Below are 27,708 nucleotides of genomic sequence, written 5' to 3'. Positions count from 1 at the left end.
CAGTTGCTGTGTAAGATGAAAAAGAGAGTTTTGGTGGGGTTTTACACCTACAAAGAAAGACCATTTCTTCTCATGACCCATTGGCCAGATCAAGTCAGATAGTCTCATCCAACCCCGAGGGAGTTGGGAAATGTCTCTGTATGAGAATAATGGGAGAGAACTAGAAATATTTGGGAATCACAATTAATGACTACCACAGAACTTGATGATTAAGTTCAAAGAAATGAAATTGAAGGGCAAAGGAAAGGAAGAGCACAGATGAATGACTGAAGCAGACAAATAGAAAGGAAGATCTAGGTAAATTCTGCAGATGGAATCTACTGTGCCATCTATAACTCTTTGCAGCACAGGTAGGGTATGTATTCTTTCTAGTATATGTAGGGGTAGGTGCATTTGGAGAGCCAAGAATGAAACAAAATTAGCACTGAAGGTCAGCTGATGCAGTGTGAGTCACTTTTTTCCATAGGCTAATACAGTTACCCATAGTTGGAAAACAAATACCAGAGTGATGCTACAGTCAAGAAAATATGATTTTTTCATTTCTATTGTAGACATAATTTTTCAGGATATCATATCTTAATGTTAAATTAGTCTGGAACAAATGATTAGGTAATACGTTTTGGTTTTGCTTTCAATTTTGGATTTAAAGCAGAGATTGAAATATTCATGCTATGATTATTCTCAACTGTGAGTGATTTTCCCTCCCAAGGAACATTTCACAATATCTGGAGACATATTGGTATATAGCTAGTAGAGATCAGGGATGCTTCCCCATATCCTGCAATGCACAGTACAGCCCCCTGAACAAGGAATTATCTTGCCCAGTGTGGTCTGTAGTGCTGAGGTTAAGAAACTCCATTCTAGAGTCTGAGATGACTGGATTTATATCCCTGTTCCATCAATTACTAGGTAAGTGACCATGGATAAGTTACTCAACTTTCTTTATCTTGAATGACTGGGTTCATCATTGTAATGTTATGAGGATTACGTGAGTTAATTCTTGTAAAGCACTTTATATCTGACATATTGATGGTGCTCATTGAGTGTTAATTTCTGTTATTATTATTATTATTAAAGTTATTCAAGCATATAAAAAGTTTTTTGAAGCTCATTGACTAAATACACATTAATGAGCTGCATTCAGTACTATTTTGGAATCATTAAAATTTTCCTTTTATTATCCTAATTTATACATGAATGACATTGGTGTTATGATGCCAGTATTTCTAAGGACTTTAATACTATTGCTATGCAACAGCAGAAACAAGCTTATGATATCGAACAAAATAAGAACAGACAGAAACACAGCAGAGATGCACTGAGGACCTTGCTAGTGAAAGGATCAAAGTTTCCCATTAGCTTTCTCTGCTAACAGGATGGCTTCCTTGCCTTCACATTTAACTTTTTTACTATGCAAAAGAACTTTGGAAAAGGAACCCAACATGTGGCTCTATTTTTGTTTTTCAAAGGTGGTGCTATAGCTCATTTATAATTTGGACGGTCATAGTGTTCACAGTGCTGCTTCAGAAGTATTAATGATCAAGTACTAATTTCTCAAAAAGTACAGATGTCTTGATTTGAAAAGGAGTTTTTCAAGGAATATGAGAGATTAGTGTCTTTTATTCATACTTATTTATTCTTTCAATTCTTATTTACTGAGGGCCTACAATGAGCAAGAGATGCTGAGCTAAAAGAAATAGATGTTCACTACCAAAGGGAAGATAACAACAGGTATACAATTGCAGAAAATTCAGTACAATGTGAATAATAAGAATTGGGTGATGTGAAGGCACAGGATATGGAGATTTGAGGAGGCAGGCAAAGATTTCTGGGGAAGTTTAGCCAATCATCACTCTCAAATGTGTGCTTCCCCCCTCTCCATGAATGTCTACAACTGTTCTTACTCAAGTTGCCAGAGAACCTCTACATCACTTAGTGCCATGGACAACTTTTGTCCTTATCTTCCCTGACCCATCAGTAACATTTGCCATGGTTAATCATTTCCTGCTCCTTGATGCATTTCCTTCACTTGACTTTGAGAACAGCACACTCTCTTTGTTTTTTACTCCAATTTCACTTCACTACTCAGAATTTTTTGCTGATTCCGCCTCATCTCCCCAACCCAGAGTAGAGTGGGAGTGCTTGAGAATTTAGTCCCTAGACTTCTCTATCTCACAACTTCTGTTATTTCATTCATTATCATAACTTTAAATACCATCTATATGTTTATGATCCTCAAATTCATAAATCTAATCTGCATCTCTCCCCTGTACTCCAAATTCATTTTGCTAACTACTTACCATTCCACCTGGATGTCTAATAGATATCCTAAATTTACATGTCCCAAACTAAACTCCTGATGGCACCCCCACCACCACCACCACAAACTGCTCCTCTTGAAGTCTTCTTGATCTCAGTAAATATCAACTTCATTCTTCAATTGCTCATGACAAAATTTTAGAATCATCTTTGACCCCTCACTTTCTCTTTCCCACATATGATTTGTTAGAAAATTCTTTCTGCACTATCTTCAAAATAAATCAATCTTCAAAACATATCCAGAATCTGACCACTTCTCACCATTCTGTCCACCCTGGCCCAGCCCCCATCATTTTCTGGCCTGGATAATTGTAATATCCTCCTGATTGGTCAGCCTGATACCATCCTTGTCCCCCTACAGACCAATCTTAACACAGCATGACAGACTGAAAGATTCCTGCTCCCTCACTGACATGTTTTATGGTTTGTCAAAGCAGCCAGAATGCAATTTATGGGAAACAGAATGACTTTTAAAAAGGGAATTTATTAAGTTGCAAGTTTACAGTTCTAAGGCTATGAAAATATCCAAACTAAGGCCTCCAGGGAAAGATATCGTGACTCAAGAAAGGGCCACTGATGTTCTGGGTTTCTCTCTCATCTGGGAAGACACATGGTGACATCTGCTAGCTTTCTCTCCAGGCTTCCTCAAAAGGCTTCCCCAGGTGAGTGTTCTTTTTGCATCTCCAAAAGTCTCTGGATGTGTGGGCTCTAAAGCATCTTCCAAAATGGTTCCTTCTTAAAGGGCTCCCGAAAGTGACTCACCTTGAATAAGTGGAGACACATCTCCATGAAAACCACCTAATCAAAAAGTCCCTCCCACAATTAGGTGGGTCATATCTCCATGAAAACAACTTAATCAAAAAATTCCAACCAGTAATATTGAATTAGGGTTAAAGAACATGGCTTTTCTTGGGTACACAACAGTTTCAAGCCAGCATATTCTACCCTCTGGACCCCCAAATTACATACTCTTTACCCATACAAAACACATTCATTCATTACAATATTACAAAACTTTAAACTATTTCAGTAACAAAACAAATACAATACCACAATTTCACCATAGTCTGTCAAAAAGCAAAACTGTCCTCTGGCTCTGGATCTGTAAAACTCAGAACAAGTTTTCTGCTGCAAATATACAAAGGAGGGAAAGTTATAGGATAAATGTTACAATTTCCATAGGAAGAAATTGAAAGAAACATAGGGGTCACTGGACCCAAACAGTTCCAAAACCCTGCAGGGCAAAACTCCATCAAATTTCAAAGCCTGAGAGTCATACATCCTAGGGGCTTTAGGAGGCAGCATTCCCACCCTTTCTACGGGCCTACACAGTGGCCCTGTTCTCTCCAAATGCTGGGGGGGGAGGGTTTAAAACCTGGGGAACAGTGGGGAGACCACCTTATTCTCCGCTTCATCCTCTCCAAGTACCAGAGCAGCACCAGGCTCTCTGCCATCTCTGAGGCACACTCTTCAGCCCCTCAGAACAATGGAGTGGCAGCAAGTCTTTCCTTAATCCCCAACAAATGTTTCTCATCTTCTCTGAGGTCTGAAGCAGTAACACTCTTCCAAAACATCAAGGTGGGAGGCCTGATTTCTGCCTTTGGGGCAAATCCACCCTCTCCAAGTACATAGGTGAGCCCGCTCTCCTGGCCCAAGGTTTCTTGGCTTCAGACCTCAGTATGGCTATGCCTTTGAAGTCATTTTTCCTTCAATTTGTCTCTTTTCTGTCCATTTAAGTTCAGATTCCCAGTGGTTCCACTTATATAGATCCAACAACAGTTTGCAATGACACATTCCTCATTTCTGCGTAAATCCTCATCAGAAGTATCTTTAGAGTCCACATTTTACCAACAGTTTCTTTGAAGCATTCTAGGCCTTCTCTATCAAGATCCTCACAACTCTTTCAGAATCCCCCCTTTATCCATTTAAAAAGCCACCCCAACAGGTTTAAAATTGGTGAACTGTAGCACCCCATTTCTCTGGTACCAAAAATCTGGTTTGTCAAATCTGCCAGAATGCAATATACCAGAAGTGGAATGGCATTTAAAAAGGAAATTTATAAAGTTGCAAATTACAGTTCTAAGCTATGCAAATGTCCAAACTGAAGCATACAGGGAAAGATACCTTGACTCAAGAAAGGGCTGATGATGTTCTGGGTTTCTCTCTCATCTGGGAAAGCACGTGGTGATGTCTCCTAGCTTTCTCTCCTGGCTTCTTCAAATGGTTTCCATGGAGGCATTTTATTTCTGCATCTCCAAAGGTCTCTGGCTGTGTGGGGTCTAAAGCTTTTTCCAAATGGTTTCTTCTTAAAGGGCTCCAGTAAGTGATCCATTTTGAATGGACAGAGACATATCTCCAAAGTAAACCACCTAATCAGAAGGTCCCTCCCACAACTGAGTGCATCACATCTCCATGGAACAACTTAATCATAAAGATCTCACCCAACAATATTTAAGCAGGGTTAAAGAACATGGCTTTTGTGGGGTACACAACAGTTTTAAACCAGTACAACATGCCTTGTTGTAATCCTCTCCTTTTGAGTGTGATTGGAACACACGACTATTCTGTGATAATTACTACTTTAACTATATTATGCTATAAAAGGCTCCATTGTAGCATATTTGAGGCGGGGTTGGATGTCAGAGAGAAGCACTCTCGCTGGCCTGGATGAATTGTTGTGAACCACCTATGTGGGCCACATTTCAAGGAACTGTGTATAGCTCCTAGGACCTGAGACTATTTTCTGACTGAAGCCAGCAAGTAAATGAGACCACAGGCCTACAAACTTCAAGAAATTGAGTTCTGCCAAAAACCTGATTGAACTTGGAATGAGTTTGGATAATCCAGATGGGAACAGTAGGCAGTCCTCACTAACACTTTTATTGCACCTTTGTGAGCCGAACAGAAGATCCAGTTAAGTTGTGCCTGGAGTTCTGACTCACTGTAACTGTGAAATAATAAATGTGTGTTGTTTTAAATTACTAAATTTGTGGTAATTTGCTGTGCAGCAATAGAAAACTAATGCAAATAGTCTTTCAAGTGATCCTGACAGAATGTATGTCATATCATGTCATTTCTCTGGTCAAAACCATCCAATAGCTACCATGGCACTTAGAGTAAAAGCAACAGTCTTTGCACTGGCTGCAAGATCCTAAACAATCAGGTCCCCATTAACTCTCTGAGTTTGTAGTCAGCTATCCTTCCCTTTGTTCATTTCACTCCAGCCATGCTTGTCTCTTCACTGTACCACAAACACATCTCCAAGCACTTGACATTACTTCTACCTGAAATGGTTTTCTCTCAGACATCTGTAGGCCTCTCTCACTTCTTACATTTCTCTACTCAAAAGTCATCATATTTATAGAAGAACCTATATGTATCAATTTCCTATTGCTGCTGTAATAAATTTTCTCAAACTTAGTGGCTAAAAACAATGCCAATTTATCTTACTGTTCTGGAGGTCAGAAATTCAAAATCAGTCTCATTGGACAAAAGTCAATATGTCAGCAGGATTGGTCCCTTTTGGAAATTCTGAGGGGAGAATCTGTTTCCTTGTCTTTTTCAGCTTCTAAGAAGCCTGCATTCCTTGCCTTGTGGCCCCTTCCTCCCATCATTCTGACCTCATGCTTCTGTTGTCCTATCTCCTATTGGTGAGTCTAGGCCTTTCGCTTCCCTCTTTCATTTAAAAGGACCATTGTGACTAGATGGTGCCCACGTAGATAATCTGGGATAATCACCCCATCTCAAGATGTTTAATTTAATTATATCTGCAAGGCCCCTTTTATCAAGTCAGTAACATATTCACAGATTATGGGGACTAGGATGTGGAAGTCTTTGTTGAGGGCATTGTTCAGCCTACAAAACTACATGGAAAATAAATCACCCACAGAACTCTTCCCAACCATGTTTCCTATGCTATTCTTCCTTCAGACCACTTACCACTTTCCATACTATTTTAATAATGTATCTTGTTTATTGTCTGCATCTGCCACTGGAATATAACTTCCATGTGGGCAAGAATTTTCTGTTTTGTGCACCACCATATACCTTAAGCCTACAGTCATAGCTGGTACATGGTAGGCATGCAATAAATAAAGTGTTGAGTGAATGAATGAATGGCAAATGGCCATCTCTAAAAGCTCCCTAAATTCTCCTTTCAACCCCAATCTTTCTAGTACATTTAGATCAATAATATACATATCTTAGTGGTTATTATTACCTAGAAATAAAGTTCAAATTCTTTTTTTACTTGACTATTTACTATGATACTCAAGTCCATGATAATATGATCTTTTCTTCTGCAGGTTCTTTCTCACCAATCCCACAAGAAGCAATGTTTCTATACCCACCAATGTATTCATCATTCCCTGAATACATGATCATCTTTAACTTTCCCTTGCTTTTCTTCATACTCTTTCCCGTATTTTCAATGTCCTTATTCCTTTCATAATCCTCTTTTTAATAAGATTCAGCTTAAATCTTACAACCTCTGCCACATAGAAACTAATAGCTTTCAGTCATAATTCAGATTTTCTTTCTTTGGCTACTATTAAACCCTGTTCCTAACACAATCATAGCACTTTCTTTACTTTTATTAGATTATAATCAATTTTCTAAGTAAATATCTCTCTCATTGGACCATGACTTCTTCAAAGAATCATGTTACATTATTCATCTTTTTGCTAACAATTCTTAGCATATTGCATGGCACATGGAAAGGGCTAAAAAAATATGATGAATTGAATTAAAGTGAGAGATGAAAAATAGCTGATCATAATTTTGTGATATTGGAAGTATAAAGAAATTTGTAAAATAGTAGCTGCCAGCTGATATTTAGAAATTCATATGCGTATTGCTAAACCTAAACCTAAGCTAATTCCTTAAATGAGATTATCCAAATGTGAGAACTTCAAATCGTGCTGCACAATTTATTCATTGTTTATGCCTTTCCTTCTTTTAAGAAGGATAACTCTGTTGTTTTTATAAAAACTGATAAAAACATGCTATAAGTTATTTGAACAATAGAGAAAATTACAAAAGGGAATGTAAAATATCATCCTGAATACAATACCCAGATATAAGCAGTTATTAAGTCATAAATAAGTTTCATATAATTATATATAACATATAAATAAGTTATAAGTAAGCTATATGTAATAAGTTATAAATAAAAATAAGCATAAAGGGAACATCAATGCACACAGTTGTTTTGAATAAATTTAGAAAGGAGAGTAGAGAGGCAAATATTTTTATAAAAATGGGATCTTTCAACACATTCAATATTAAGTGTTAATTCATTTCCATTTCTTGTTAAGATGGTGAATAGCATGGGCTATTGGATGCTTCACTTAAATCAACCCTGAGAAAATTATAAAACTTAGGAAGATGTATCAGAGAAACTAACAATAAAAAGGAAAACAAAATTTGAGACAGTCCTGGCAAAACTGTAGGCTGACTTGAGCCTCTGTCATTGGGTGTGTGTGAGTGTGTGGGGTAGTGAACAACTGCAGCTTAAGACATAATGTAGAGGGGGCAGGGGGCAGGGCAATGAGAGGATGCCTGGAAGATAATTGTTAAGTTCTCCTCTTGTCTTTTTTCCTTAGTTACCTTTACCTGCCTATTTGTCATAGAGATCAGGAGCAAAAGTCCAGGTTGCAGGTGTCACAGGGATATGAGGACAGTGCAGAAGCCCTGTTGGAATGAGAAGTTGATAAAACAGGTGGGGGCTACCAACTTGCCTGCTAGCATTGACGCGTTCCCCCAAACGATCACACTGCTCCCCCACCCCCATTTCCCTCCTCTCTAAAACCCCAGAACTGATGGAAATGTCTTCCTCCCAATACAGTTTTTGTGCCTAAAAGACAAAGGGGATCAAAGAAGCTTCCTTGTCAGGTGGCAGACAAGGAAAGGAAACAACAGCATTTTGGGCGCACTTTGGGATCTCCGGGGGCATATCACGGTCACTAACTTTAAACTCACCAGATATGAACTGAAAGGTGTATGCCACCAAAACAGAATTATTATAACAGATAGACCAATAATTTCAAATGTATTTAGAGTTACATGTACAAATAAAGTATTCTTATAGAGATAAAGGAAGGTATTAGCAATCTAAAACAGAAATAAGAATTTATAAATAACAAGTGGAAGTGTTAGGAATAAAACATACAATATTTGAAATCAAGAGCATAATACATGGAATAATTAGCAGGATGATTACAGCTGAAGAATAAATCAATGATTTGGAAAATCAAATTGAGGAATTTTCCCAGAAACCAGCAAGAAAAAAAGAGATTAAAAACCTATAAGAAGGGCTCAGAGACATGGTGGATATAGGTAGAACTGGCAACATAAAAGAAGAATAAAGGAAAGATGGAAATTTTATTAAGCAGAGGAAGTAACACCATCTGCTCTAGAAAAATACCCAAGAACCTAGTAGCCAAATACAATAAAGGTTTATTTCTTACAAAATTATAGGCCAGTCAGGTGGGGGTTGCTCTGCTCTCTGAAGTCATTCAGGGTCCCACACAGTGGCTCCTGCACCTTCGATAGCCTCAGTTCTCCAAAGAATCCTTTGTTTCCTGCCAGACAGTGGATGAAAAGGGCATGAGAAGACCCATGTGAGACATTGTAGAGGCCAGGGATGGAGGTACTTATCACTTTTGCCCTTATTACATTGGTCAGAACTCATCTAACCACAAAGGTATGGGAATGGCAGTCTATCAGTTTGTAAGGGAAAAAGAGAAACATGCATAATGGTAAACATTAGAATTCTTTGCCACAGAAATATATGAAGAAATTATGAAGATGAAGATTCTCAGAAATAAACTTGAATGACCATGCTTGTAAAGTCTTAATAGAGTGCAAAACAAGAGAAATAAGGAAATCCTTAGGTGTAGTCATTAAAATAAAACTTAAAATCATCAAAAGCAAAAAAGAAAACAAAATTTCTAATTTAAAAAAGAAGAATAAGATCAAATTCAAAAGAATGAAAATCAGATTAACTTTAGACTTCTCATCAGCAACACTGGAATCAAGAGAACAAATTTTTTTAAGTATTAAAAGAAATGAATATAAGATGTAGAAATTTTATACTCGGCCCATTTAGCATTTCAATGTGGGTGTGTAATAAAAGTTTTCTCAGACACGTAAGAGTTTAGGTTCACTACACACTGACCCATTTTGAAAACACTAAAGCAGGCAAAAACAGCTGCCATGAGGAAGCTTTCATTCTAAAAGAGGAGAATGAAAACAATAGAAAATCCTGTCAATAAGTTTATCAGATTGGATTTTTAAAAAGGTGAGACTCCAAATTTTTTTAAAAACCTTAAAATTACAACATATAGAAGTTTTTTAAAATGGTTAAAAATATGTGCCAGACAAGTATGAATCAAATTAAAGCTAAAAAAGTAACCTTAATAGACGGCAAAAATATAATTCAAGCCAAAAACCCATCATGTGGAATTAATAAAGTCATAATACATTGATAAAAGGGAAAATTGAGCAAGAATATTATCATGAACATACTTGGACTTAATAATAGTGTCTCAAAATGTGATTCTTGCCTTTTGATAAAGAATAACTGAAAGAAAGACAGAAATGCAGGGAGAATTTGAATAACCTTCTCAGACACTGAGAGATCATGTAGAATGAAAAATAAATGGAGTGATATTGAAGTTTTAAAAATATAATTGCATTTGTTAGGAAAGGTAGCATCAGAGGCAGTTTCGGCAGGATTAGGAGGGATGCAGGCTCCTGAGGTGCTCTAGGCAGCTGTAGCATGGTACTAACAAAGACAACAGTTTAGGGGGGAGGATGTGCTAGAGACTCCAGTTATAGGGCAGGAGCATCTTCCTAAAAAGTGGAAAATCCTCTCCTTATCTCTTTTACTCTTCAAGTCCTTCCAACATTTTGATAACTAATTCTTTGCTTTTAATCTTTGACGGATATACCTAGAATGATTTTCCTGACTATATTCATTGAATAATACATTATCACTTATGTCCACACACCATAAGCCAAACTCAAACCTAACACATCTGAAGAGAAGACAAGGATATTCAGCCTTCTTTCTGTGTTCCCAGGAGGTAGAAATGGTAGCATGAACACATAGTATTTAATATTGACTATGTCACAGACAAGCTTTTCTGGTCAAGAAACTTTTAATTTTTCATCCTACATATAGAAAGCACATATTCTCTTCCCAAGGGAGGCAATCTATAGTTCATTCTATCATTGTATCTGGTCCAAGATCTAAGAAGTGGCTTCTCCTTTTCCAGGGACCTTAGTATTAAAAGCACAAATTATCATTCTCATGAACCTAAATTACAATGGTGGAGGAGTGTGCTGATTTGAAACTGTTATGCAACCCAGAAAAGCCATGTTCTTTTTCCTAATCCAAGTTTGTGGAGCAGACGTATTTTTAATGGTGGACCCTTTACTTAGGTTGTTTCCATTGAGATGTGACTCACCCAGTTGTGGTTGGAACCTTTCCATTAAGTAGTTTCCAAAGAAATACATGTCTGCCCATTCAAAGTGGGTGTCATGGTAAGGTTCATGTGTCAACTTGGCCAAGTGGTGGTACCTGTTTGTCTGAATGGGCAAGTGCTGGCCTGTCTGTTGCGACGAGGACATTTCATAGAATTAAATCATGATCATATCAGCTGCATCCACAGCTGATTTCATTTGTAATCAGCCAAGGGGAATGTCTTCTGTAACGAGTGATGCTTAATCTAATCATGGGAAGCCTTTTAAGGAAGACTCAGAAGAGACAGACTCTTTCTGCTTTGTCCAGTGAGCCTCTCCTGTGGACCAGGACCCTCCATCGGAACTGTCAGCTTCACAACCTGCCCTGCAGAATGTGGACTCTGCATTCCCATGGTTATGTGAGACACTTTTATAAATTTTATATTTGTGAGTGTTTCCTGTTGATTCTGTTTCTCTAGAGAACCCTAACTAATACAACTTGGTACCAAGAGTGGTTCTTAAGAAACAGAATCTTAAAAATGGGTTTTTATGAAGGGTTTTCTACTCTGACTGGACTCAAAGGCACTAAGGATCCTGATTCCCATAAGCAGAATGACACTCCCAATCCATGGAGTGATAGTCAAAATATCACCATTCAGGTCTCCTAATGCTTCGCTTGTATGAAGCCAGGCTCTGGGGGATAAGGTTTTTGACACCTTTACAGAGTTTTGTGGCAATAAGAGATATGGACATGTTGGCTGGTTGTTTTTAGATACACTGGCTATATTAAGGAGTGAAAGGGATGGTCTTAGGGCTTCAAATGAGAAACTTAAGTGCTGTCTGACAGATGTAGAAGTTTCTATGAGTATCCTGAAGGAAAATCTTCTTTCCTGTAGCCATAGACTTGAGATCTCTGAAAATCAGACTCAGAATCTTATCGTTAGAGTAGCAACTTTACAACATAAACTGAAATCTCAATCTTGCATGGTGTCTGCCATTAAAGTGAGGGCATTGATTGGAAAGGAGTGGGACCCTGAAAAATGGGATGGTGACATATGGATTGATAATGATATCGGGGGTGACGATGAAACCCTAGGTCATGGTGAGTCTTCTCTAGATAACCCTGTAATAGTCTGCCCTGAGGACATATCCGCCTCACCTCCAGCCTGCCTTGAGGAGTTAGCCACCCAACCTCCTCCTGAAGGGATAAGCCCTAGAGTGATTAATCCTGTTTCACCAGATGAAACTGCAAATGAAGGCCCTGAAGCAAATGGCTTGGAAGATATTTCTAATTCTTTTCATGACCCACCCCCACCACCCCTCATTTCTTCTAGACCTATAACTAGACTAAAGTCCCAACAGGCCCCTAAAGGTGAGGTACAAAGTATCACACATGAAGAGGTACATTATACTCCAAAAGAACTGTGTGAGTTTTCCAATTTATATAGACAGAAATCAGGGGAATATGTGTGGCAATGGATTTTAAGGGTGTGGGATATGGTGGGAGGAATATAAGGCTGGATCAGGTTGAATTTATTGATATGGGCCCACTAAGCAGAGATTCTGCATTCAATGCTATAGCTTGAGGGGTTAGAAAAGGTATTAACAGTTTGTTTGGATGGTTGGTTGAAACATGGATCAAAAAGGTGGCTGACATTACCTGAGCTTGAAATGCCAGAACTGCCCTGGTATAATTTAGATGAGAGGATCCAGAGGCTTAGAAAATTGGAATGTTAGAGTAGATTTATCATGCAAAGTCTGCTCTTATACCCCAGGAATGTCCAGAGGATGTACCTTCTACCAGAACAGTGAGGAATAAATTTGTGAGATTAGCACCATCATCCCTGAACAGCTCTGTAGTTGCACTACTCTGTAGGTCAGATATTACTGTTGTCACTGAGCTTGAATCCTTAAACACAATGGGGATGACCATATCCTGAGTTGGCAGAAGCCAGGTGGCAGCACTTAATTGCCAAAGACAGGGTAGACATGGCTACTATAATAGATATCAAACTCAAAGCAGGAGTCAAAATTATATGACTCACAGAGGTTTGTGGCATTGGCTAGTAAATCATGGGGTACCTAGAAATACAATAAAAGGGCAGTCTACTAAATTCTTGTTTGAGCTGTATAAACAAGAGTTCTAGGTCAAGTGAATAGAAGTCTAACCTGAATTACAAAAACACAGAGTCATGGCCCCTTAATCAATTTACAGAATTGAGACAGTTTACAGACCCAGAGCCCCTTGAATGAAGGGGTGGTAAGGTCCCTTTGGGGGAGAACCCTGTTACACTGCCACAAATTTAGACTGTTAATCTTCCTTCAAGCCTTCCCAAGGAGACCAACGGCCTTTTACCAGGGTAACTGTGCACTGGGGAAAAGGAAATTATCAGATATTTTGGGGATTATTAGAAAGATTAGATTATTATTACTATCAGAAGTGACTAATTTCAGGGGCCCCGAAACGTCACTCTGGTCCACCAGTCAGAGTGAGGGCTTATGGAGGTCAGATGATCAATGGAGTTCTAACTCAGATCCGTCTCACAGTGGGTTCATTGGACCCCTGCACCCATTCTGTAGTTATTTCCCCAGTTCCAGAATGTATAATTAGAATAGATATACTGAGCAACTGGCAGAATCCCCACATTGGCTCTCTAAATCATGCAGTGAGGGCTATTATCATGGGAAAGGCCAAATGGAAGCCACTAGAACTGCCCCTACCTAGCAAAATAGTAAATCAGAAGCAATACCTATTCCTGGAGGGACTGCAGAGATTACTGCCACTCTTAAGGACTTGAAGGATGCATGGGTTGCGATTCCTACCACGTCCCCATTCAACTCTCCTGTTTGGCCTGTGCAGAAAACAGATGGGTCTTGGAGGATGACAGTGGATTATCGTAAGCTCAACCAGGTGGTAACTCCAATTTCAGCTGCTGTCCCAGATGTGGTATCATTGCTTGAGCAAATCAGTACATCCTCTGGTACCTGGTATGCAGCTATAGATCTGGCAAATGCTTTCTTCTCAATAGCTGTTAGTAAGGACCACCAGAAACAGTTTGCTTTGACCTGGCGAGGTCAGCAATATACTTTCACTGTCCTCCCTCAAGGGTATATCAACTCTCCAGCCTATGCCATAATCTTGTCCACAAGGAACTTGATCGTTTCTCCCTCCCACAAGACATCACACTGCTCCATTATATTGATGATATAATGTTGATTTGACCTAGTTAGCAAGAAGTAGCAACTACCCTAGACTTTCTGGTAAGGCATTTGCGTGTCAGAGGATGGGAGATCAATCTGACAAAAATACAGGGGACTTCCACCTCAGTGAAATTTCTAGGTGTCCAGTGGTGTGGGGCATGTCAAAATATCCCTTCTAAGGTGAACAATAATTTGCTGCATCTGACCCCTCCTATGACCCAAAAAGAGGCACAGCACCTTGTTTGTCTCTTTGAATTTTGGCAAAAACATATCCCTCATTTGGGTGTACTACTCCGGCCCATTTATTGAGTGACCAGAAAATCTTCTAATTTTGAGTGGAGACCTGAACAAGAGGAGGCTCTGCGACAGGTCCAGGCTGCTGTAAAAGCTGCTCTGCCACTTGGGGAATATGATCCAGCAGATCCAATGTTGCTAGAAGTGTCAGTGGCAAAATAGAGATGTTGTTTGGAGCCTTTAGTAGGCCCCTATAAGAGAATTGCAATGCAGACCCTTAGGATTTTGAAGCAAAGCCTTACCATCTGCTTCAGATAACTGCTCTCTTTTGGAGAAACAGCTTTTGGCCTGTTACTGGGCCTTAGTAGAAACTGAATGCTTAACCATGGGCCACCAAGTTACCATGAGGCTTGAGTTGCCAATCATGAGCTGGGTGTTGTCTGACCCACCAAGCCATAAAGTTAGGAGTGTGCAGCAGCACTCTGTTGTAAAATGGAAATGGTGTATATGAGATTGGGCCAGAGCAGGTTCTGAAGGCACAAGTAAGTTACATGAGGATATGGCCCAAATGGCCATGGTCTCCATTCCCGCCACAGTACGTTCTCCTTCCCAGACCAGAGTTATGGCCTCTTGGGGAGCTCCTTACAGTGAACTGACTGAGGAAGAGAAAATTCGGGCCTGGTTTACAGATGGTTCAGCATGATATGCAGGTACCACCCAAAAGTGGACAGCTGCAGCACTACAACCCCTTTCTGCGGTGTCTTTGAAGGACAGTGGTCAGAAGAAATCCTCCCAATGGGCACAACTTTGAGCAGTGCACCTGGTTGTTCATTTTTTATTGAAGGAAAACTGGTCAGAGGTGCGTTTGTATAATGACTCAAGGGCTGTTGCTAATGGTTTGGCTGGATGGTCAGGGACTTGGAAAGACCATAATTGGAAAATTGGTGACAAAGAGGTCTGAGGAAGAAGTATGTGTTTAGATCTTTCTGAGTGGTCTAAAAACATGAACATATTTGTGCCCCATGTGAATATGCACCAGAGGGTGACTTTAGCAGAGGAAGGTTTTAATAATCAAGTGATAAGATGACCGGTTCTGTGGATACCAGTCAGCCTCTTTCCCCAGCAACTCCTGTCATTGCCCAATGGGCTCATGAACAAAGTAGTCATGGTAGTAGGGATGGAGGTTATACCTGGGCTCAGCAACATGGACTTCCACTCACCAAGGCTGACTTAGCTACAGTCACTGTTGAGCGCCCAATTTGCCAGCAGCAGAGACCCACACTCAGCCCCTGATATGGCACCATTCCCAGAAGTGCCCAGCCAGCTAGATGGTGGCAGGTTGATTACACTGGACAATTCCCTTCATGGAAGGGGCAGTGATTTGTTCTAACTGGAACAGACATATACTCTGGATATGGGTTTGCTTTCCATGCATGCAGTGCTTCTGCCAAAACTACCATCTGTGGGCTTACAGAATGCCTTATCCATTGTCACAGTATTTCACACAGCATTGCTTCTGATCAAGGAACACTTTTCACAGCAAATGAAGTGCGGGAATGGGCACATGCTCATGGAATTCTCTGGTCTTACCATGTTCCCCATCATCCAGAAGCAGCTGGATTGATAGGTGGAATGACCTTTTGGAAACTCAGTTACAGTGCTAACTAGGTGACAATCCCTTGACGGTCTAGAGTAATGTGTACCAGGAAGCTATATATGCTCTGAATCAGCATCCGCTGTATGGTGCTGTTTCTCCCATAGCCAGGATCTATGGGTCCAGGAACCAAGGGGTGGAAATGGGAGTGGTACCACTCACCATTACCCCTAGTGATCCACTAGGAAAATTTTTTGCTTCCTGTCCCTGCGTCCCTGAGCTCTACTGGTCTACAGATTCCTAGTTCCAAGATGGGGAGTGCTTCCACCAGGAGAAACAACAATGATTCAATTGAATTGGAATCTAAGACTGCACCTGGTCCCTTTGGGCTCTTCATGCCCCTGGATCAACAAGCAAAAGCAGAGGATTACATTACTGGCTGGGGTGACTGACCCCGACTATCGGGGCAATAGGACTGCAACTACACAACAGAGGTAAAGAAGAGTTTTCTTTGAATATAGGAGAGCACCTAGGGCATCTTTTAGTACTACCGTGCCCTGTGATTGTAATCAATGGAAAACTACAACAACCCCAATCCAGGCAGGACTACCAATGGCTCTGAAACTTCAGGAATGAAGGTTTGGGTCACCCCACCAGGCAAAGAACCACGGCCAGCTGAAGTGCTTGCTGAAGGTAAAGGGAACATGGAATGGGTAGTGCAAGAAGGTAGTGATAAATATGAACTCCAACCATGTGATCAGTTACAGAAACAAGGACTGTAATGCTGTTTTGTTCATGCTATGCTATTTAAGTTGTAAGATATCAATTTTAAGAATGAATATTACCCAAGGATTTGCTTGCTTCTGGAGAGATTTAATGTGTTTCCAGTTATATGCAGGACAGTTGAGTATGGTTTAAGGTGATATTTATAGCTGCCATGTTGACGAGGGTTGGACTGTCATGGTCAGGTTCATGTGTCAACTTGGCCAAGTAGTGGCACCTGTTTCTCTGGTTGGGCAAGTGCTAGCCTGTCTGTTGCGATGAGGACATTTCATAGAATTAAATCATGATCATATCAGCTGTATCCACAGCTGATTCCATTTGTAATCAGCCAAGGTGAGTGTCTTCTGCAATGAGTGATACTTAATCTAATCACTGGAAGCCTTTTAATGGGAATTCAGAAGAAACAGACTCTCTCCCTGCTTTAGTCAGTGAGCCTCTCCTGCGGAGTTCATCCAGACCCACCATCAGAATCATCAACTTCACAGCCTGCCCCGTGGATTTTTGACTCTGCATTCCCATGGTTACATGAGACACTTTTATAAATTTTATATTGTGAGTGTTTCCTGTTGATTCTGTTTCTATAGAGAACCCTAACTAATAGAGTGTGCTTATTGTATATATTTATGAAGGAGCCATTTTGGGAAGAGCTCAGAGCCAACAAAGATAGAGACATGGAAATGTGGAAAGAAAATGTCCCTGGGGAAGATGTTTGAAACTAGAAGTGAAAGGACAAGCAGATGCCAACCACGTGCCTTCTCAGCTGACAGAGGTTTTTTAGATGCTATCTGCCTTTCTTGAGTCAAGGTATCTTTCTCTGGATGTCTTAGTTTGGACATTCTTATGGCCTTAGAATTATAAACTTGTAATTTAATGAATCCCCTTTATAAAAGCCAACCCGTTTCAGGTATACTCCATTCTGGCAACATTAGCTAGCTAAAACAGATTTTGGTATCACAGAAATGGTGTGTTGCAGTTTGCAAATACCAAACATGTTGGAATGGCTTTTTAAATGGATAAGGGGAAGTTTCTGGAAGAACTGTGATATGCTTGATAGAAAAGGCCTAAATTGTTTTGAACAATCTGTTGGTAGATATGGACTCTAAAGATAACTCCGATGAGGTTTTAGACAGAAATTGATGAATGTGTAATTTGGAAACTGGAAGGAAGGCAACCCTTTTTTAAAAGTGGCAGAGAATTTGGCAAAATTAAGTGCTGGTATTGGATGGAAGGCACAATTTGAGAATGATGAACTTGGATATTTAGCAGAAGAGATTTCCAAACTTAATGTGGAAGATACAGCCTGGCTTCTCCCTGCAGCTTATAGTAAAGTGCAACAGGACAGAGATAAGCTGACAACTGAAAGATTTTGAGTACAAATAAACAGGAAATTGATGGTCTGGAAAATTCTAGGCTTCCAGAGACTAGTGGCCCACATGAGGATCTAATCAAACATGGAATCCATCAGCCATTTCAGAAAAAGTCAGAACTGGAAATTAAGTTATCCAGAAAGGATTTACAGAGAGGACTATTATCTATTAGATGTGAACTGTGTATACTGCACAGAAAACTGACAAAATTCTTGAGACACCTGAATAAACTTTTAGCCAGTCTAGGCTAAAAGGGACAGAAAATGGGCAAAGTGAATGAAAAATTGATTTCAAAGGCAGAACCATGGAAGCTAAGATGTGAAGCCAAGAAATTTAGGGCCACGAGAACAGATCCACATATCCACAAGGAAAAGGTGGGTTTACCTTGAATTCACAGGGGCAGGCAGAAGAATGTTGCTCCCTCAGTGCTTGAAGAGGATGGAACACATTCCTTGGGGATTGAAGAGACCCATGCTTCCATTGCCTTGTTATGAGGGGGTTGAGCATGTGCCCTGGAGGTGACAGAGAGCCTGGGGCTGCCTCAATGTTTGGAGAAAGTGGAGCTGAGAAAAAGGTGGTCACCCCAAAGTTCCCCAAGTTTGCAACCCTCTCCCTGGCATTTGGAGAGAACAGTGCCCATGCATAAACACTTGGAAAGGGTGGGACTGCTGGTCTTCCAAGCTCTGCAGATGAAAAAATGACTCTCAGACACTGAAATATAAGAGTTTGCTCTGCAGGTTTCCACAACTATTTGGGTCCTGTAACCCTTGTGTTTCTTCCATTTTCTCCCTGTGGAAATGGGCATATTTATCCTATGACTGTCCCTCCTTTGTATATTGGCAACAGATAAATTTTTCTGGATTTTACAGGTCCAGAGCTAGAGGAAAATTTTGCCTTAGGACAGACTATGCCTGTAGCTGACTTTGATGAGAGTTTGCACGGTTTCTGACTTGGTATTGTATTTGTATTGTTACTGAAGTGATTTAAGGCTTTTGTGATATTGTGATGAAATGAATACATTTTGTATTTGGTATGAACATGTCATTTTGGGGTCCAGAGGGTGGAATGTGCTGGTCTGAAACAGTTATGTACCTCAGAGAAGCCATGTTCTTTTTCCTAATCCAAGCTTGTATGGGCAGGCCTATTGTTTAGGGTGGGACATTTTGTTAGGTTGTTTCAATGGAGATATGACCCACTCAATTGTAGGTGAGATCTTTTTTGACCAAGTTGTTTACATGGAAATGTGATCCAACCAATTGTGGGTGGGACCTTTTTATTAGGTGGTTTCCACTGACATGTATTTCCACCTATATAAGTCAGGTTTTAATCCACTTCCAGGAGTCATTTAAAAGGGAACCAATTCCCTGGTCCAGATAAGTCCTAACACCTAGCCCAGCCTCTCCGGAACATCAGACAGTTCTCTCTCCCTACCCCATATTAGTGAAAGACCTTTCCAATATCAAAAATTTAGAATTTCCATAGCCCAAACAACCCCAATGAGAGAAATGGAAAGATCAAAGGTGTGGTAGTTAGGTTCAGGTGTCCACTTGGCCAGGTGAAGGTGTCTACTTCTGTTGCTGTGTACATGAGCCAATGGCATGTGAAGCTCATCTGTCGTTGAATACATCTGCAGTTGCCTAGGAGGCGTGCCTGCTACAATGAATGAAGTTTGATTCAATTGGCTGGATGCTTAAATGAGAGAGCTCAACGTAGCACAGTCCAAACAGCTCAGCATACCTCATCTAAGCACTCGCAGCTCAGCCCAGACCTTTGGAGATGCAGAAAGGAATCACACCGGGAAAAGTTATTGGAACCCAGAGCGTGGAAAGAAGGCCAGCAGAGATCACCCTGTGCCTCTGATATAAGAAAGAACCTCAGTTGAAAGTTAGCTGTCTTTCCTCTGAAGAACTATACATTTTTAACTAAATAAATCCCCTTTTATTAAAAGCCAATCCATCTTTGGTGTGTTGCATTCTGGCAGCTTCAGTAAACTAAAACGAAAGATGATGGTGGAATTATACATAGAATATAGGACTTAACAAATGAATATGAATGCTAAATCATTAAATTGATATCTCTTTTAATCTCCAGTATTTCAGAGCAGCTAGAAGTAAAAACCTAAAATTGTGAAATTGTAACCCATATAAAAGTCTGAAATATGTTGTACAACTAATTGTGGTGCTGTGCTTGGAAATTTATACCTTTTGTATATATATTACTGTTCACAAAAAAGAAGGAAAAAAAGTCGATTGTGACTATAAAAAAAGTATTTAAGCCATCTAGCCTCCTATATTCTGGAGCAGCTAGAAGGAAAAATATGAGAGGATCGTATGGCAGCCCACGACAAATTATGGAATCTATCCTGTAACCACTTTTAGAAGAGTGCTTTGAAACCTAATGCTTTTTTATTTCTTTGCTTTGTATATATGTTATACTATACAATTGAAAAAAAAAGTTTAAAAAATAGGAACCATTTTGAAAAAAGCTCAGAGCCAACACAGAGACATTTAAAGATGCAGAAAGAAAATGGCCCTGGGTAAGGTGTTTGGTACCAGAAGCCAAAGGTCTAGCAGATGTCATCCATGTGCCTTCTAGCTGACAGAGGTATTCTAGATGACACTGGCCTTTCTTGAGTCAAGGTATCTTTTCTGGATACCTCAGTTTGGACATCTTACTGCCTTAGTCCTGTAAATGCATAACTTAATAAATTTCCTTTATAAACCCCAACTCATGTCAGGTATATTGCATTCTGGCAGGATTAGCAAGCTAGACCAAGGACGAACAGGAGAACTGCAATAAACATTTGCATTCACAAAGCGGAAAATGGAATTATCATGGCAACATAAGACAGATAGCAAAAATTTCTCCCCAGAGATCCTTGAAAAAAAGGACAATTCTCACTTGTTCAGAACTCTGGAGGAAGGTAAAGATTGTAGAAGTATCCCAGAAATGCTGAATTGAAGAAAGAGAAAAATATTGAGTAAGAAACTTCTGTCCTAGACCAGCCAGTCCTCTCCCCTCTCACGTTCTCAGTCCTATGAAGCTCAAAAAGTGCCTCAAGCCAGCAGCTGTGATCCCTCCTACCTCCCACCAGGGACACAGACTATAAAATCTCTCACAGCTGTGAGGGTGGAATACAAAAAAGCTCCAAGGATTAGTTTCCAAAATGGAGGATTAGGAAGGGAATGGCTAAATTCACTTTTTTTTCCCAAAGCAGAAAGTCACTAGTCAGAAACTCTCTGAATCAATTCTTTGGGAATCCCCAGAATTCAGGGGAAGACATTTCAAGGCCCAGGTCAGTGAGGGATGAAGAGTCTGAGAAAAAGTGGACAGAGACTATGTTTTCCAGGTGTGGGTCCTGGTGCCCATCCCTCACCCATGAGGGAAACAATAGTGGGCAGCCTGACCTTTGCCTTGGGAATGGCTACAGACTGAGGTAACTGAAAGAATCTGCCACCACAAGTAAAGTGAAGGACACTACCCCACACTGATCCGGATTTTGGTCAGTGAAGTGAAGGGACTGGAACCCTGCAGTTTCGGCCCCACCCAGTCAGATGCTGCTGGGCTCTGGGGGGGAAAAACAGCTTTTGACAATGATTAAGTTACCAAACAACATCACTATCCAGGCAGGCCATAAAGTGCAGGGAATTGCAGGGCTTTTCAGAGCCTCTCCAGACCCTATCCCAGGCCCACTGGAGCTAGTCTAACCCCTTGCATGGGAATTCTGTCTTGTCTTGGCTGACAAATGCAGACAAACCAACTATTAAAGCACCGCCCAAAAGCAAACCCAGGTCTTGCTGGTTGGTGAAAAGCAGAGCACTCCTGAGGTAGCTGCTGGCTGGAGAAGTTGAACCTTTCAGTCTCACAGCCTGAGGTCTTTCCGTGAAGAAGCCTTGGAATTACTTGACACATTGTGCCCACAGGCAGGTCTGAGTAAAGCTGCACAGTGCCCCAAATCTAACCCCAGAGTTAGCTGCATCCAGCACAAACATATTACTGCAGCCCTGACTGGATTGTTGCCTGATGAGGTCATAGCCCAGTAGGCTGTAGCAGTCAGGGAGAGGCAGAATTGTGGGGAAGAGGGGAGCCAAAGTGCCATCTTCTAGGAAAACAGGGAAAATGCAGTTTGACAAACTTATCTCCGCAGCCCCTAATGGATTCCCAAAAGGGGTTGCACCTCCTGAGGGAGGTCCCAGCCTTGTTTTGGATGGGAATTAACTGAAAAACACAAGTGTCAAAGGAGACATTCAGCACAAACCCAAACAACTACAAAATCTTAGATGAGTGAGGGAAATTGATATTCAAAATGACATTATTAAGATAATCAGATACCAAGAAACCAGCAAAAATCACAAAGAATATGCAGCGGGAAGTACATATGACCAAGCCAAATAACTAAATTGAAAAGCCTGAGGAGACACAGACTTTGGGACACCAATCTAAGATGTTCATATAAGCTTCCTAAATGACTTCAAAGAGTTGGCTAAAGAGATAAAAGACATCAAGAAGACACTAGAAGAGCATAAAGAAGAATTTGAAAGAATAAATAAAAAAATAAAAGATCTAACAGAAATGGAAGATATTGTAGATCAAATTAAAAATATTCTAGAGACACACAAAAGCAGATTTTAAGAGGCAGAAGAAAAAATAAACAAACTAGAGGACAGAGCAACTGAATTTGAATGCTCAAAAGAACAAATGGTGAAAAAGATGGAAAAATCTGTATTGGATCTCAGGGAAATGACGGACAACACAAGGCACACAATATAAGAATCATTGGTGTCCCAGATGGAGAAGATTAAAGGGCTAGGAAGATTATTTGAGGAGATAATTGGGGAAAATATCCCAACCCTTTTAAAAAACATAAATATGCAAGCCAAAGAAACCCAAAGAACTACAAATAGAATAAATCCAAATAGACCCAATCCAAGACACATACTAATCACATTGTCAAACATTGAAGAGGTGAGAGTCCTGAAAGCAGCAAGAGAAAAGCAATTCACCACTGTGCTGGTTTGAAACTGTTATGTGCCCAAGAAAAGCCATGTTCTTTGAATCCAATCTTGTAGAGATAGACCTTTTGTTGGGTAAGACCTTTTGATTAGATTGTTTCCATGGAGATGTGGCCCTGCACATTCAAGGTGGGTCGTGATCAGCTTGCTGGAGTCCTTTAAGAGACCCCAGAGACATTAGAGAAGCTAAGAAGGAAAACACCCCAGGAGAAGCCAGAAAGACCAACAGGAGCTGAGAGAGCCATTTTGAAACTAACCCAGAAGAGAAAGGCCAGCAAACATCACCATGTTCCTTCCTGTGTGAACGAAGAACTCAGCCTTTCTTGAGTGAAGGTATCCTTTTGTTGATGCCTTAATTTGGACATTTACAGATCTTAAAATTATAAATTTGAAGGTAATAAATCCTTTTTGAAAAAGCCATCCATTTGTGGTATACTGAATTCTTGCATCACTAGCAAACCAAAACAATCACATACAAGGGAAGCCACAATTGACTAAATTCTGACTACTCAATGGGTACCATGAAGGTGAGAAGGCAGTGGTATGATATGTTTAAGATTCAGAAAGAGAAAAATTACAGTAAAAAATTCTTTATCCAGCAAAACTGTCCTTCAAAAGTGAGGGAGAGTTTAAAATTTTCACAGATAAACATATGCTGAGAGAATTTTTAAACTGCAAACTTGCCCTATAAGAAATACTAAAAGAATTTCTGTGCAGCAGAAAAAAAGACTGGAGAGAGACATCTGGAGGTGGACTAGAATTGAAGAGTACTAATAATGGCAACTTAGAGGATAAAAAGAGAGAGAGAAAAAATAATTCTGAAAGTAAAAACCAAAGGACACAATAATTGAATCAAGAACTGAGTTTAGAATGATAACTTTTAATGTTAATAGTTTAAGTTCCCCAATTAAAAGACACGAATTGGCAGAATGGATAAAAAATATACGATACATCTATATGCTGTTTACAAAAGACTCCTCTTAGGCCCAAAGATACAAATAGGCTGAAAGTTAAAGGATTGAAAAAGATATTCTATGCAAGTAGTAACCAAAATAAAGCTGGGGTAGATATACTAATATCAAACAAAATAGACTTTAAATATAAAGACGTAGTAAGAGACAAGGACGGGCACTGTATATTAACAGGAGGAGCAATTTGCCAAGAAGAAATAACAGTAATAAATGTTTATGCACCCAGTCAAGGAGCTCCAAATTACGAGGCAAACATTGGCAAAACTGAAAGGAGCTATAGATGTTTCCATAATAATAGTGGGGGACTTCAGCACACCACTCTCTTCTATAGACAGAACATCAAGAAAGTGGATCAATGAAGAAATAGAGAACCTAAACAAAATACTTGGTGAATTAGACCTAACAGACATATATAGATTGTTGCACCCCAAAACACAAGGATATTCATTCTTCCCAAGTGTTCATGGAATGTATATCTATGATCATATGCTGCATCATATAACAGGCTTATTAATTTATAAATGATTGAAATTTTTCAAAGCGCCTCCTCTGATCATAATGGAATGAAGCTGGAAATCAGTAACTTTCACAAATATATGGAAGTTAAAAACACACTCTTAAACAATTAGCGGATTGAAGAAGAAATTGCAAGAGAAATCAGTAAATATCTGGAGACAAATGAAAATGATTATGCAACATATCAAAACCTATGGGATGCAGCAAGCATGATACTGAGAGAGAAATGGTTATCTCTAAACGCTTACATTAAAAAGGAAAAAAAGAGGCAAAAACCAAAGACCTAACTGAACAACTGAAGAAACTAGAGACAGAGTAGCAAACAACCTTAAAGCAAGTAGAAACAAAGAGATAAAGATTAAAGCAGAAATAAATGAATTGGAGAACAAAAAAACAATAAAGAGAATAAATAAAACCAAAAGTTAGTTTTATGAGAAGATAAACCAGATTGACAAACCCTCAGCTAGACTGACAAAGTAAAAAAGACGCAAGTAAATGAAATCAGGAATGAGATGGGGTCAGTACCATGAACCCCAAATAAATTATAAAAAGTCATGAGGATATTATGAACAATTGTATGCCAACAAACTAGACAACTTAGATGAAATGGACAATTTCCTGAAAAAATACGAACAACCTATACTGACTCGAGAAGAAATAGAAAACCTCAACCAACCAGTAACAAGTAAAGAGATTCAATCAGTTGTCAAAAACCTCCCTACAGATGAATGCACAATTCTGTGATGATACTGTGAGCCACTGATTGTACACTTTGGGTGGATTGTATGGTGTGTGAATATATCTCAATAAAACTGTTTTAAAAAAATAAAAATAAAATAAAATAAAAATCTCCCTACAAAGAAAAGTCCAGGGCCATATGGCTTCACAGGGGAATTTTACCAAACATGACAAGAACCAACACCATTCCTGTTCAAACTCTTCCAAAAAATTGAAGAAGAGGGAACATACCTAATTCATCCTATGAAGCACACATCTTTCTAATACCAAAACCTGATAAAAATACAAGAAAGGAAAACTACAGTCCAGTCTTTCTAATGAATACATATGCAAAAATTCTCAACAAATCACTAGCAAATCGAATCCAACGGCACATTAAATCAATTATATCTGACGACCAAGTGGCGATTATTCCAGGCATGCAAGGGTGGTTCAACACAAGAAAATCCATTAAAGTAATACAACACATTAGCAAACTGAAAGGGAAAAATCACATGATCATTTCAATTGATGCAGAAAATACATTTGACAAAAATAGCATCTTTTCTTGATTAAAAAAATAGTTCAAAAGGTAGGAATCAAAGGAAACTTCCTCAATATATTACAGGGCATATATAAAAAACCCAAAGCCAGCATCGTACGCAACAGTGAGAGACTGAAGGCCTTCCACCTAAGATTAGGAATAAGACAAGGATGTCCACTGCCCACTACTGTTACTCAACATTGTGCTAGATAGTCTAGTGAGAGCATTTAGGTGAGAAAACAAAATAAAAGTCATCCAAATGAAAAAAGAACAAGTAAAATTCTCAACATATTCAGGTGATATGATCTTATTTTTGGAAAATCCCTCGAAATATACAAGAAAGCTACTTGAGCTAATAAACAAATTCAGCAAAATGGCACAATACAAGATCAATGCACAAAAAATCAATAGCATTTCTATACACTAGTAATGACCTAACTGAGGCGGCAATTAAGAAATGAATTCTATTCACAATAGTAACTAAAAGAATCAAGTATCTAGGAATAAATCTAACCAAAGATGTAAAGGATCTGTACACAAAAAACTATAAAATACAGCTAAAAAAAAATTAAAGACGACCTAAAAAGACGTTCCCTATCCATGGATAAGAAGGTTAAATGTTGTTAAGATGTCAATGCTACCCAAATTGATTAAGAGATTCAATACAATACCAAACAAAATTCCAATAAACCTACTTTGTACACTTGGAAAAGTTAATTATTTAATTTATTTGGAAGGGAAAAGGGCCTCAAATAGCCAAAAGTATCTTACAAAAGAACGAATTGGGATTACTTACAGTCCCTGACTTTGAAATTTACTATAAAGTCACGGTGCTCAAAACATCATGATTTTGGCAGAAAGATAGACATATTGATCAATGGAATCTGAGAGTTCAGAAATCGACCCTTATATTGATGGTCAATTAATTTTTGACAAAGCCCCCCAAAAACAATGGATTGGGACAGAATTGTCTTTTTAATAAATGGGGCTGGGAAAACTGGATATCCATATCCAAACGAATGAAAAAGGACTCCTACCTCACACTCTATACAAAAAATTAATTTAAAGTGGTTAAGAGACTTAAATATAAGAGCCAGTGCCATACAATTCCTAGAAGAAAATATACGTAAACATCTTCAAGACCTAGTGATAGGAGGTAGTTTCTTAGACCTTAAACCCAAAGCAGAAACGAGAAAAATAAAAAATAGATAAATACAAAACCCTCAAGACTGAGCATGTCTGTGCTTCATAGGACTTTGTCAAAAAGGTGATGAGACAGCCAACTGAATGGGAGAGAAAATTTTGTAACCATATATCTGATAATGGTTTGATACTCAGAATTTGTAAAGAAATGCTACAACTCAAAAATAAAAGGAAAGATAACTCAATTATAAAATAGGCAAAATGAATAGGCATTTTTCCAAAGAGGAAATACAAATGGCTAAAAAACACATGAAAAGATGGTCATCTTCATTACCTAATAGGGAAATGCAAATCAAAACCATAATGAGATATCATCTCACATATATAAGAATGGCCACTATTAAACAAACAAAAAACCACAAATGTTGAAGAAAATGTGGAGAAATGGGAATATTTATGCATTGCTGGTAGGAACGGAAAATGATACAACCACTGTGGAATGTCTTCAGAAAGCTATATACTGAACAGCCCTATGAACCCAGCAATTCTGCTACTTGGTATATAACCAGAAGACCTGAAAGCAAGTATGCAAACAGACATTTGCCCACTGATGTTCATAGCAGCATTATTCACAATTGCCAAAAGATGGAAACAATGCATGAGTCCAACAAATGGGTGGATAAAACACAAACAAACCAGAAACTAGAAAAGGGGAAGCAGTTACCTAATATGTACAGAATTGTTAATGAGGTTGAAATTAAATGTTTGGGAGTGGACAAAAGTAATGATAGCTCATTATTGTGATTATAAGTAATAGTGCCATATTGTAGGTGAATTTTAT

At 39.1% G+C, this 27,708-nt stretch overlaps 1 long non-coding RNA gene across 3 annotated transcripts in view; it reads right to left on the bottom strand.

Moving 5' to 3' along the window:
• LOC143670355 (uncharacterized) overlaps nt 1–27,708 on the bottom strand; it is a 249,778-nt gene that overhangs the window by 79,290 nt on the left and 142,780 nt on the right. For all 3 annotated transcript variants that reach the window (XR_013169331.1, XR_013169332.1, XR_013169333.1), the window contains 2 exons: nt 8,787–8,900; nt 7,933–8,010 (listed from right to left, as the gene is read on the bottom strand). This is a non-coding gene — a long non-coding RNA (uncharacterized LOC143670355). The remainder of the gene's footprint in view (nt 1–7,932; nt 8,011–8,786; nt 8,901–27,708) is intronic.

The sequence above is a fragment of the Tamandua tetradactyla genome, chromosome X (assembly GCF_023851605.1).
Source record: "Tamandua tetradactyla isolate mTamTet1 chromosome X, mTamTet1.pri, whole genome shotgun sequence".
Taxonomy (NCBI): domain Eukaryota; kingdom Metazoa; phylum Chordata; class Mammalia; order Pilosa; family Myrmecophagidae; genus Tamandua; species Tamandua tetradactyla.
Note: the sequence above shows the minus strand (reverse complement) of the source record. Positions and strands in the feature narration are given on the sequence as shown.